Source organism: Camelina sativa, chromosome 11 (assembly GCF_000633955.1).
Source record: "Camelina sativa cultivar DH55 chromosome 11, Cs, whole genome shotgun sequence".
Taxonomy (NCBI): domain Eukaryota; kingdom Viridiplantae; phylum Streptophyta; class Magnoliopsida; order Brassicales; family Brassicaceae; genus Camelina; species Camelina sativa.
The window spans coordinates 26,070,317-26,084,713 of record NC_025695.1 but is presented as its reverse complement, the minus strand read 5'-3'; the positions used below and the strand labels follow the sequence as shown (position 1 = coordinate 26,084,713).

Below are 14,397 nucleotides of genomic sequence, written 5' to 3'. Positions count from 1 at the left end.
GAACTAAATTATCTATGCATGATGTTAAATCAATCAATAGAAACTTGATGAAAGACCAAAAAAAAAAAAAAAAAANACTATACAACATTTTTAAAGCAATAAAGGATTTTTTCAAAAAAAACAGATATAACCTAAAAAATTAAATACCCATAAAAGCATTGACGATTTTTATTTTTTTCGTTCTTCTCTAGTCAAGTAAAGTAGATTATTGGATGACTCATTGTCTAGGAAAATTATAAATATTTAACTACAAATATTATATAAATAAACCGAATAAATAATTATTGACAAAATGTTATTTAAACCATAAACTTTCAAATTTTGGCCATTTAAATCATAAACTTTTCTACACCATTTAAAACATCAATTTTCGTTGACTAACTCTTTAAAACATAAAATTTTGTTGACCAAGCAAAAAAATACATAACATTAAATTGGTAACTAAACAACTAACAGATTTTACTATACCGTTAATCTCACTGTTAGTGACAAAACGACGTTGTTTTAAAGAAAGTTTAAATTTGAACAAATGTCAAACCATAAACTTCAAATATACACCATTTACTATGAAATTTTAAATCTAGGTCATTTAAACCATAGACTTTGTTGTAGGACATTTAAAACATTAACTTTCATTCACTATCAATTTTTAGACATCAAGTCAAGCTAGACTTAAAATTAAGTCTGCTTACATGCATTACTTAAATCGATCACAAGGGCAAATACAAAAAAAAAAAACTTTATAGTGGCTTGTGCTAGTGTTGTTGATGTGTCATATGTTGTCTAAAATAAATATTAGGTACAAAATGATTAAGATCAGAAAGAACAAAATGAAATTAGTCGGATCTTGATGATGTCGTTTTTCATGGATACTAATCAGGTCGTATATCATCATTTTTCATGGATACTAATCAGGTCGTAAAGGTTGTTACAAAGGATAAAACTACTCAAATAGACATGTCCTCTTTGATTTATAGATAAAAATAATAATATTTTGGATCAATAAATTTAATATCTAATCAAAAGAAAACAATAAAATAATGTTAGCAAATGTAACGATAAACATGCATCAATTTGCTTCTACGTTTATACATCTAAAATCATAAACTGTAAGTATATGAAAGGAAAACTGTAAGATAAACTTAATGTGAAAAATACCTTCATAACTTTAATCTAATCTAGGTAAAACAAACAAACTTTAATCTCTTAAACCGAAGCCAAAAACCATGTAAGTCATGCAATTGATACGAAATAGATGTATATAATCAAACTATCTGTTTAAAAAGAGTGTCTTGTTGATAAAAGATACACACATTGTAATGGGTTGATTGTTATAGACATTGACATTTTCACATACATGTAGGAAATTTGGTATTTGCTTTTTTTTTTCCCTTATTGCAGTGGTTCAAGGCTAGGGATGTTAATATGCGTATGCAACACCAATTTATTGAATGGGTATATTGGATTAAAATGAGACTATTCAAACAAATTTATGGGAAAAACTTAAATGGGACTAAATGGTTTTTCCATTTAGTGCCATTAATTATATGAGTTTTATCATAAATAAATGGGTATCTATCTAGACATATTTATTTTGATATTCTTATTAAATATTTATCATATAAACCTATATTTGTTCTGCCACTTAAAATCACTTTTTTTTTTTGCCAAAAACGCAAAATTTTCTTTATTAAAACCGTTTTTCTTTCAAAACCGTGTTTTCCGCCAAAACTGTAAACACGAGTTTTCCCGCCAAAACCACAAAAACATATTTTCCGCCAAAAACATAAAATTTGTTTTTACTCCCTCTGTTTCACAAAAAGTGTAATTTTAGAGTTTTATTTTTGTTTCATAAAAAGTGTTATTTTTCATTTCAATGCAGTATTTTATATTTTCAGTGCATCTTTTACATTAGATTTCCTAGTTTACCCTTAATATATGACTAAATTAACCAATTAAACACTTATTAAATAAAGATATATATTTGTATATTTTAATGTTTTTTTCATTAGTGTCAAATATGTCAAAATGACACTCTTTATGAAACAGAGAGAGTATTAAAACCATGTTTTGCCACCAAAACAGTAAAAATGAGTATTACCGTCAAAACCGCAAAAAACGTGTTTTCGCCAAAAAACGCAAAATTTCTTTTTTATTACCTAAATTTTTTTTCTTTCTAGACTGTGTTTTTTCTGCCAAAACCGTAAACACGAGTTTTGTTGCCAAACCGCAAAATTGTCTTTATTTATCAAAATGTTTTTTCTCAAACAGTGTTTTCCCGCCAAAATAGAAAAATCCAAGTTTTTCCATCATTAAAAAAAACTGTCACAAATACACGTTTTCTCGCCAAAATTACAAAACCAGAAAATTTCATATTATCACCAAAATTATATACTTAAATGGGTTTAAATGGGGCAATATATGTTTAAATGGATATGGTTAAATGAGTTTCAAATATATATGAGTTCAAATGGGTTTATACTTAAATGAGGTGGGTTTAAATGGCATGAGTTTAAATGGGGTGGGTTTACCTATTTTAACATCCCTATTCAAGGCTGTGATATTTTTTACCAATTAAATTCACTTAATTTGATATTTTAATACATACATTACCTTTCCTATTTTTAATTGCATATTATGAGAGAAAATTGTTCTTAAATAACAATGAGTTTTGAAAATAACCAACACAGTGCACGTAAACAATTTCAAAATCGATCTAAAATTAGGGGTGGGCATTTCGGTTTAAGTTTGAGTTCGGTTTGGGTTCGGTTTGGTTCGGTTTATTCGGTTTTGGTAAAACTCTAACCAAACTCAACCAAAGTTAGTTTGGTTTGGTTTGTGTTCTGATCGGTTTATGTTTGGTTTTGTTCGGTTTGGTTTGGTTTTCGTTTTGTTCGGTTTTAATTCGGTTTAAAAATTAATTAATGTAACAAAATTTTATTGATTATGGTTTTATAATAGTTAATTAATCAAATATATTAGAAAAAATAAAAAATTAAAACTAATACCTAATATTATATATAATTAAATCTATATTCATATTTAGTTAATTTTATTAGAAAAGTTAAAATAAAGTAAAATTAAAACCAAATGCAAGTGGTTGTAAATAATATAACATATTTATAATTTCAATAATATTATTAAATAATTTAAGAAACACATTGGTTATTAGTTTGGTTCGGTTTTAAACCAAAAAGAACCGAACCATTTGGGTTGAGAAGAAACATAACCGAATGGTTGGAGTGTAGGATTGGGTTTGATTTGGGTCGGTTTGAGTTTGGTTGTTCGGTTTGGTTTGGTTCGGTTCGGTTTAAATGCCCACCCCTATCTAAAAAAAAAAAAGACTTTGTTTTTTTCCCTTTTTTCAAACAAACTAGTTTACAAGAAGACTTGTTCGTGTTTTTCTGGTAACATGCTTATCAAGGCAGATTAACGAAAGACTTCCAGTAAGACGTAGTTACAGATAACTTATAAAAAGTATGCTCTATTCTTATCTAAGTCATAGCAGATCTGAGGGCCCTTGGAAAACCAAAAAAAATTCAAAGCTTCTTACTAAAATTTTTTATATTTGTAAAAATGACTCTTTTCTCTTGACAAAAATTTTTAAAATTGATTTGGACTCATGGCTAGTCCTGGGCAAAATACCCGGACCCGAAACCCAAACCTCGAACCCGATCCGAAAAACCCGAACCAAACCCGTATCCAAAAGAAGAAAAAACTCGAATAGATTTAGGATTTCTGAAATTCGGATACCCCGAACCCGATCGGGTTTTACCCAAAATCCGATCAAAACCCGATGAGTGTTGAGTTGTTTTGCATAACCCCTATCCCTACGATCTCTCAGTATAACGAATAAATTTGTTTGGCTTTTTTGCTTTTACCTCTCACCACCGGTTCGTTTTCCAGTTACAAGGTCTATAAACACTATTTATCAGGATTTAATCCTCATTCTTCAAGCTGGAAAACCTAAACTGCTACTCATCTTCTCCGTCTGAGACTTCACATAGACATTCACAGGTGATTATTTTTATTGTATCTTGTATCAAGTTTTGTCTATTGAGTTCTACTCTGTTTCATTTTCGATTGTATTTTGTATCAATTTATGTGGGTTTTTGGATTTGTTTGTTCGGTTGATCGATTTGCAAATCATGTGTACTGCAAATCATGTGTTCTATCACTATTATCAATCATGTGTTCTGCAAATCATCTTGTATCAATTATTAAAAACGGAGATATGTGTTCTGCACCCAGAATTTGTTTTGACGTTATTCATCGTTTGTTTTGACTTCTTCGGAAGAAGTGAGACTTGATATTAGGTTTTCTTTACGTTATGTAATGATCTAGTGATATCTGATCTGGTTTCTTTATCTAACTAAAAATAGATATGAGTTCTTCCCATTTCTGTTCTAATCACATGTTCTTCACTTGTTTGCTCAATGTTGTTCATTCTTCCCATTTGAATCTGAACTGTGTTCTGCACCCAGAATTGGTTTTAGCTTCATGATTTATTTGAAATTCTATGTGTTTTTGTCTTGTATTGTTGAGTAAAGCATGATTGGGTCTGTTTTAGTTTAGCTTCATGTCTTGTATTGTTTTAGTTTGATCATTTGATTGGGTTCTGTTTTAGTTTAGCTTCATGTTTCATGTGTGATCGATGGGTTTTGTTTTTTTGATCGATGGGTTTTGTTTGTGTGATCAATGGTGGTCTTGTTTGTGTGATCGATGGTGGTCTTTGATTAGTGGTCTTTTTTGTGTGAGCATTTGTTTTGTGTGATCAATGATCGATGGTGACATGGTGTTTTCTTTCACTAAAATTTTTTTACAATTAGCAGATGGATTCATCATCTTCACATCAACATGATCGAGATAATGATGCAGATGGATTTGAGTTTGATGGCAAAGGAGAAGGGTTTCAGACTCCAGAAGCAAATCAATGGGGAAAAAAAACAGAATCATAAAGATGGAGATGAACAACCAAAAACTCTGAGGCAAATCACTCCAAGGTCAGGTGTATGAGTTCAATTCACAAGGCTACCAAATAACCGCAATATATGTACCTGCCACTATTGCAAGAGAGAATACAAGTGTCCATCAAAGTCAGGGATTAAAAATTTGTGGAATCATCTTGAAGTCTGTAAGGAGCACAAGGTGTGGCTAGAAGGAAAAGATCCAAAGTTGAGTCAACAGGTCATTAATAAGGATGGAAATCTGCAAAATGCTAAAGTTTCAGAGAGTGTTTTCAGATAAGCATCCAATGAGATGCTTGTGATAGGGGAGTTGCCATTATCTTTCATTGAAAGTATGGCTTGGAGACACTTCTGTAGCAAGGTATAATGTTCTTCTTTTTTTTTCCTTTTTTTTCTTCTGGATTTTATTGTAATGATACTAATATGTTTCTATATGTTCATGGATGCAGATGAATCTATATAAACCACACTCCAGAAGGACTGCCACAAGGGACATTGTTGAGATGTTTATTCAGAGAAAATCGACAATGAGAAAGTGGTTCATTGCTAACAAACAAAGAGTCTCACTCACAACAGATATATGGGTTAGTGATGTCACAGGTAATGTCATTTATCCTTCTTTTTACTCACAAATGGCTCGTTTTTGAGTTCACTTATCTATTCTAATCTTATCTTAAAATCGATTGCTACTCACAGGTGCAAGTTATATGGTCATAACAGCACATTACATTGATCAGTATTGGCGACTAAAGAAGCTTATAATAAGATTCAAGTATGTGACATACCACAAAGGGAAGACAATTGCAGCTACTCTTCTTGATTGTTTAGCTGATTGGGGTATAGAGAAGGTCTTCTCTATTACAGTGGACAATGCAACAGAAAATACAAATTCTTTGAGTAAGTTTGAGACTGCTTTCTCTTTCGTTTCTGATGAGTCTTTAGTTATGAAAGGAGAGTTTATGCATGTGAGATGTGCTGGTCATATCATTAATTTGATAGTGAGAGACGGGTTGACTGAAGTTTCTGAGAATGTACTTGCAATCAGGAATGCTATCTCTTATTTTAGATCCCACGCAAATAGGCAAAGCGCATTTGACCAGAAGATAGATTCTATTAGGATGACAAGGGGTAGTTTGCCTTTGGTTGTTAAGACTAGGTGGAATTCGACTTATTTGATGTTGCAGAGGGCAATTAAGTACAAGGTAGCATTTGATAAGATGGAGACAGAAGACAAGCTATACAATGATCATTTCTTGGAGATTGATAATGGAAAAAAGAGAATTGGACCTCCTACCTTCAATGATTGGCGTGCGGTTGAAAGGTTAGACAGGTTTTTAGAGATATTTTACAACTCAACATTGATTACCCCGGCTTATACTAGACTGAATTCTCATAAGTGTTATGGAGAGATTGTCAACATATCAACCAATCTTGACCTGCTGTGTTCTAGTTATGATTCTGAGTTGAAGATAAAGGCTGAGGAAATGTATAAGAAGTTTGATAAGTACTGGGATGGGCTTAGTAATATCAATCTGATGTTGATAATAGCGACAATATTTGATCCTAGTAAGAAGCTGCATTTTGCTAAGATTTGTTTTGCCGAGTTGTATGGTGAAGAGACTCCAACATATAAAGAGATGTATGACAAGGTTTACAATCTTCTGGTTGATATGTTCAAGGAGTATAGTGACCGGTATGCTAAATCTCAGCCTTCTCAGCCTTCTCAGTCATCTCAGTCTCAGCCTTTTTAGTCATCTCAGCCAGATGTGAGTGAAGCAGATAGTGTTCCTCGTCTTTTCACAATTGATAAAAGGTACAAAGCAGCGTTAAATGATATTGGAGTTCAAGTAACAAAAGATGAGTTGACTACATACCTGAAAGAGGCTGTTGAGAATCCAGATGTGATGATGGGGACTGAGTATGATGTTCTATCTTGGTGGAAATTCAATTGTGGTAAGTACCCTATTCTATCAAAAATGGCTCGTGATGTCTTTGTTATGCAAGTGTCATCTGTATCATCTAAAAGTGCTTTTAGCACAAGTGGTAGGATAATAGAACCATGTAGAAGTTGNATTGGACCTCCTACCTTCAATGATTGGCGTGCGGTTGAAAGGTTAGACAGGTTTTTAGAGATATTTTACAACTCAACATTGATTACCCCGGCTTATACTAGACTGAATTCTCATAAGTGTTATGGAGAGATTGTCAACATATCAACCAATCTTGACCTGCTGTGTTCTAGTTATGATTCTGAGTTGAAGATAAAGGCTGAGGAAATGTATAAGAAGTTTGATAAGTACTGGGATGGGCTTAGTAATATCAATCTGATGTTGATAATAGCGACAATATTTGATCCTAGTAAGAAGCTGCATTTTGCTAAGATTTGTTTTGCCGAGTTGTATGGTGAAGAGACTCCAACATATAAAGAGATGTATGACAAGGTTTACAATCTTCTGGTTGATATGTTCAAGGAGTATAGTGACCGGTATGCTAAATCTCAGCCTTCTCAGCCTTCTCAGTCATCTCAGTCTCAGCCTTTTTAGTCATCTCAGCCAGATGTGAGTGAAGCAGATAGTGTTCCTCGTCTTTTCACAATTGATAAAAGGTACAAAGCAGCGTTAAATGATATTGGAGTTCAAGTAACAAAAGATGAGTTGACTACATACCTGAAAGAGGCTGTTGAGAATCCAGATGTGATGATGGGGACTGAGTATGATGTTCTATCTTGGTGGAAATTCAATTGTGGTAAGTACCCTATTCTATCAAAAATGGCTCGTGATGTCTTTGTTATGCAAGTGTCATCTGTATCATCTAAAAGTGCTTTTAGCACAAGTGGTAGGATAATAGAACCATGTAGAAGTTGCCTAACTCCCTATATGGTTGAGGTTTTGATGTGTACTGCGCAGTGGATGAAACAAGACATTGCAATTGAATCAAGAGTTCTTACCAATGCTCAAATTCTGGCAGAAGTAGAATATGAAGATCGACTTGAAAAAGGTTTGTATATCACTAGATCTTGTTATTTTTTTGTTTTTGCCTCTCTTATAGTTTATGTTAGCTCATCCAATTCTTTTTTTTTTAGAGTTCTGCATTGAAGATTAAGGTCTCCACTACTTGAAGCTACAAGGTGTTTTGTTGTTTTGGTGTTACAATCGGTGATAGTTTTACAAGAACTATCGCCTATCGGCTAGTACTTGGTTTTTTAATTTTGGTTTACTTTGTTGTCTCTCTCGTTTAGTACTTGGATTTGTTTGTTTAACAATCTTGTTATGTGGTTGTTTGAACGAGATTATTGTTTGAATTTTGAACATTGGTCTCTTTCTGCTTATGGTTATTGATCGGTTTATTGAATGAAATTGAGTTTTGTTTACTTAATTTCGGATTGAGATCGGATACCCGATCCGAACTGAACCCAATGGGTGTTTATCCGAAATCCGACACGAATATTAGAAATACCCGAATGGTTCTAGGACCCCTTAATCTGAAATACCCGAAAATCCGAAATACCCGACCCGAACCCGATCGGGTCACCCGAATGCCCAGGGCTACCCATGGCAAATGCATGTGTTGCCTATAGCCTAAGACGGGCCTGAACGTTGGCAAGGTATGTTGTAAGTCTATCATAGAAGATATAAATCTGCTTTCGTCATGACACACTTCAATGGTCTACGTATGTGTGGTTGATTAGTCTAAATCTGCTAAAAAATCTTATAAATAAGTAGACTTAAGCATATTAGCCGATCCCAAACCTGATCCAAAATAGGCAGTTCGGCTCGGATGTAGGTGGTATATAATACCCGAACGGGTTACTCTTCTGGATGATCGAGTATCCGATCGGGTTCGGGTATTGCCTGATATCCGAAAGACACCAGAACTAATCCGAACATATAATCACATGTATACATGTATTATGAAATCCCTAATACTTTTATCCTTCGTCGATTGTAGATACAAACCTGCAATTAGCTGTTCAGTTTCCCAACTTCAATATGGAGACTACTTTTTCTAAAAGGCATAAAATCCAAAAACATCCCCAATTGTTCAAGCTGGAAACTCATACTCGTGATATAGCGTCATCTCCTCCGTCTGAGACTTCACGGAGGCGATCACAAGTACTTTTTCTTCATCTTTTTACTCTTCGTCCTCTTGAAACTTCAGGATTAGGGATTGAAACTTAGACGGATAAATATAGAGATAGATATAAGACTCCTGAGCTGAAATTGTATCAATTTGAACCGGGATTAATATTGTTTGTATGTTTCTACATGATCATGATAACTTTAAAGTCTTAGTCTAAACTTGAGAAGTTTGTTAAGATGTAAACTTATGTGCATTTTTATGATTAACAGATGGATTTATGATCTCCAAATCATGATAACAGAGAGAGATATGAACACGAAGAAGAAGAATATTTGACATCGAAGTCTAATATAATGGGCAAAGAAAAACAAACTCATGGAAGTGAATCTGTTGGTGGAACTGCTTTTGAGCTAAATAAGAGCCCAAGGATACTCCCCACAAGATCCGATGTATGGTCCCATGTCACAAGAGTACCTAACAGCCGTGACAGATGTACCTGCAACTACTGTGGAAATGGGTTAGGATGTGCAAACAAATCAGGGACAAAAAACTTGTGGAATCATAAAGATATATGTAAGGCATTCAAGGCATGGCAAGAAGGTCAAGATACTACACAAGGACAACATGTTATTAATCAAGGAGGACATCTACATAGTGCAACAGTGCATGAGTATGTTTTTAGAAAAACATTTAATGAAATGTTGGTTATAGAAGAGCTACCATTGTCGTTTGTAGAAGGAATATCATTAAGTTACTTTTGCAACAAGGTTAGTCTTCTCTTTATATGATTTCAGATAAGGATTTATTTTTAATTAGATTTCAATCCCTACTAATCAAATATTTTTCTCTTGTGTAAGCTGTTTAGGTTAACTTGTATAAGCCTCACTCAAGAAGGACAACAACAAGACACATAGTAAAAATGTATGTTGAGAGGAAGGCCACACTTAGACAATGGTTTCTAACTAATAAATAAAGAGTATCACTCACAACTGATATTTTGGTTTCTTCGGTAACATGTACTGTTTTTTGTCACCATATTCTGATCATTAGCTTCTTATTCTAGATCAGGTTCATATCTTTCTACTAACTGTATACTCACTATATTTTCTATTCACAGTTTCAAGTGAATAGCACATTACATTGATAAATATTGGCGATTGAAGAAGTTAATCAATGGATTCAAGTGTGTGACATATCACAAAGGTAAGACAATCGCCAATACTTTTCTGCAGTGTCAATAGTGTCAGGTATCCCATTTTATCTAAGATGGCTAGAGATTTATTTGTTATGCAGGTTTCTTCTGTTGCTTATGAAAGTGCTTTTAGCACTAGTGGAAAGATAATAGAACCATATAGGTGTTGCCTTACACACTACATGGTGTAGGTTTTGATGTGTACTGGACAGGGGTTAAAACAAAATATTCAATTTGAAGAAAATGTGCTTACAAATGCACAGATTCTTGCAGAAGTTGAGTTTGAAGATGAGCTTGAAAGAGGTACTCTGTTCCTAAATGATCCTATTTTTAGTTTTGTCACACATATTAAAACTTGATTATAAATATCTAGTTTTTGTAATTTTCAATTTTCTATAACTCTAAACCAATAGTATTTAGTTATTTTTCTTAAAATTTACAATCCATCAGCAATAACTATTAAAAAGTGCATTGCTAACTTAAAAATAACATCTTTTTGAAACCAAACTTTTTTCTAAACATGGGATTAATAAGGAACGGAGGGAGTACTGTTTTTAATCTATCTGTTTGATGTTAATTACTTATAAAGTACAGTTTCTAAGCTTTTTTTGTTTGTCATTTTCTTTTTTGGAGTTTTGAACTCCAACAAATGATCCCTAAGTGTTTTGGAAGATGAAGATGACTTAGAGGAAAATGTGTTTTGTTTTGGAAGATATTATGATTGTTCTCTACTTGCTTATCTCTTTAAGGCTTTAAACTTAAATTCGGTTTTACTTTTCCATCTCTTTAAAACTTCAACATTCAGTATTTCAATTTAGATAGAGTTTTTGGTTTTGGGTATTTTCTTAATTTTGGTTATTTTTAGTGAATTTTGGCTATTTTTATCAATTTCAAAGAAAAATACCCGAAATTCATCGGATATCCGATGCCAAGTTCGGATTTCGGTTACACGCGAAAGTACCCGAATTCGAAAGCATCCAACCCGATTACATAAAATAACTGATCAGGTTTTATATGTGTACATCCAAACATCCAAAAATCTGAACCCAAACCCGATCGGATACCCGAATGTCGATGGCTATATATCAGCTTAGATTCATTTTAAGGAAATTAACATTTTTTTTGGCTTTATATGATTATCTCCTACTTTACGTGTGAGAATGTTTTGTTGATTACTGCTTTATCATCAGAACTTCTAGTACACTCCCAAGAATGAGAATTCTCAGCTTAAAGCCAAATACTTTGGCTTATCAGACTTTGTCAAACCAGGTTCATCATCACACATTTTACTTTGTCTTAAGAAAGCTTGGTTCATCTTGTATATCCGTTAATGCGTTTGTGATAGTCTCTTGTTGTTTATGATAAATGCTACAGAGTTTTATTGGTCACCTGTTTGTGATAGTCTCTTTTTATCATAAATGTATTTACTTGTATTCACTTCTATTGAATTTTCAGGAGGTGAGTAAATGGGAGAAGACAAGTACAAGACTTGGTAAGTAAATCACAAGTAGATGACAAGAAGAAGAAAACTTGGTATGTTTTGTCATGTATATTTATTTTTAATAAGAACCCCTAAGACTTGGTATGTTTTGTCATGGAGAAAGGTTTTCTAGTACTAATGGTTTTTGGAATTTTAACCCTTCTTTTAAACTGTATCTTTGTTTAATACTGGTGGTTTTGTTTCTTATCATGGAATCTAGGACTCTATGATGCGTTTGCAGATAAAATATTTGAAGACGCTCATGTTCTGCATATGTGAATCAGATGATTGAGGAATATGCATGTAAGTTCTTGCTAGATGACTGATTAGCTTGATAAATTATCAAACAAAAGTTATCAAGCAAGAGGGAGCTAAAGATTTTACATCTTTTACATCCTGATTAACCCCATCATTGACTATCATGAATTAAAAAAGGACTGGGTTGCAAAGATGCCCTCTTGTGAAGATTTTATCTCAGTTAAAGCAGAAACCTTTTGTTCGTCGCTCCGCCATTTCTGCGGTGGTCAATTTCTCCAAAAACAGCTCTGATTCCAAGTTGATATGAGCCAAAACTTTAGCCTTCGAACTCATATCGTAGCCTTTGTTTATACATAAAAGACAAGAATGATTTAAGCAAAAGCTTCCTTTTACCCAACTCTCTCTTTGAGAATTAGGTTAATAGTTAGAGCTTGTTTCTCTTCTGTTTGTTGGGGCAACTGAGCTTCCTTGTCTATTCCGCTTTGGTTCCCACCATTTCCTGTCAATGCTGACCTAGTTAACAGAGTGACCTCTAAATGTCCGAGTACGTTTATCGCCTTCAATCTTGTATTCATTATCCCTTGCATACTCCATAGCTTCAAATATCGTCTCAGGCCTCAATTACTCAACTTCTTTTCTCAAAGAATCAGTTAAACCCACACAGAACTGCCATAGCTGTTGATCCCCAGTTAGCCTCGTTTGTCTTTCCAAACATTCCTCAAACTGCTCACAGTATTCGTCCACTGTTCTGGTGTGACGTAGGTTACTTAGCTCACCAATAGGGTTGACTGCATCTGCTTTTCCAAACCTACTTTTGCAAATTTTCTTAAACTCTCCCCAACCAAGTCGATGCGTAATTAACCTTCGTAAATTGGTATACTAATGATGTGCTTTATCAGTCAACACAAAAGTTTCTTGACGCACTTTTGCATCATCATTGTAGATTTCTTGATCCTCAAAGTAATCTTCAGACTTTTGCAGCAACTCAACGACATTCGTTGACTCATCATATACTAGAAATTCCATCTTAGATGGTGGAGCGATTCTCTCAGCCTTCCTCCACTCTCTCTTCCTTCAGCTCCACTTTTCCAAGTAGTTCCCTTATGCATCTTAAAGTCTTCACCCGTCATGTAAGTTGGTCGTTCTTCTTCTGGAAGTTCTCCAATTGGCCTTACAGACCATTCTCCACCACCATCTTTCACACGGTGACTATGTTCTCTCCCCATTGAGCGTTTTGCCCAAGGCCCACTAGAGAGTGCTTTTATTCCCTCCTTCGTTGGTGTTGTTATTTTGTCTTGCTTTAAACACAAATGATGTGTCTTCTGCCACCTCTGCTTCCACTCCAACCACATAAGGTAAAATCGAATTTTACCTAAGATCTCTTAGTTATGTTAGAACTGAATGGGAATAATTTTGTTGAAAAATGGTGTTGGACTTAACTTATTAGTTTGGACTTGAGTAAAGAAAAATGGTGTTGTTGTGACTAATTGCTGAAGCATTGAAAAGAAGAAAAGTTATTCGAACAGGTGATTCACTTTGCTTTGTCTTCTTTGCAGGTTTCAACCCGTGAATGTGATATATAATGTTGGTGCTGATCAAAAAAATTGTCCGATTGAAAGAAGACTAAAGAGACGGAAAAATGCCGGCAGGTCATGGAGTTCGTGCCAGAACGAGGGATCTGTTCGCGAGGCCGTTCAGAAATAAGGGTTACATTCCACTCTCGACTACCTAAGGACCTTCAAGGTCGTCGATGTTAAGGTGAATGGTGCGATCGATAAGCGTATGCCTCACAAGTTCTATCATGGTCGTACTGGTCGCATCTGGTGTTACTGAGTAATCAGTGAGTTGCCTTTCTATTCATTGGAGATACGATATATATACAACTATAGGAGAGTGTTCTCCAAGTATTGTCTATACATAGATGGTAAGAGAATATTGTATATTCCCTTATCTATCATCTGGAACGTCACCAAACGCACCGTCTGGTTGAAGTCAACAAATAGATTGACAACAGAATCATAAGGAAGAGGATTCATGTGCGTGTGGAGCATGTGTAGCAATCAAGGTATGTTGAGGAGTTCAAGCTGAGGAAGAAGAAGAATGATGAGCTCAAAGCTGCAGCCATAGCCAATGGTGAGACAATAAGCACCAAGAGACAACCTAAAGGACCCAAACCAGGAGTCATGGTCGAAGAAATGACCTTGGAGACTGTGACACCAGTCCTTTACGATGTTGTAAACGATCTCAAGGGAGGCTAATAGTTCTCTGCTTTCTTATGTTTTGGAAGCTCTGTCTTCATATGTTTTGTAGTGACTTGAAACTTTGTTTTCGACTAAGATGATATATAACAGGAGTTTGCAGTAAAAAAAAGAATAAAAATAGACTAATTTGTTTTTCTATGTATTGTAACATATGTTTAA

The 14,397-nt window shown here is 34.2% G+C and overlaps 1 pseudogene; it reads left to right on the top strand.

Annotated features, from left to right (window-relative positions):
* On the top strand, window positions 13,617-14,235 carry LOC104724273 (annotated as a pseudogene).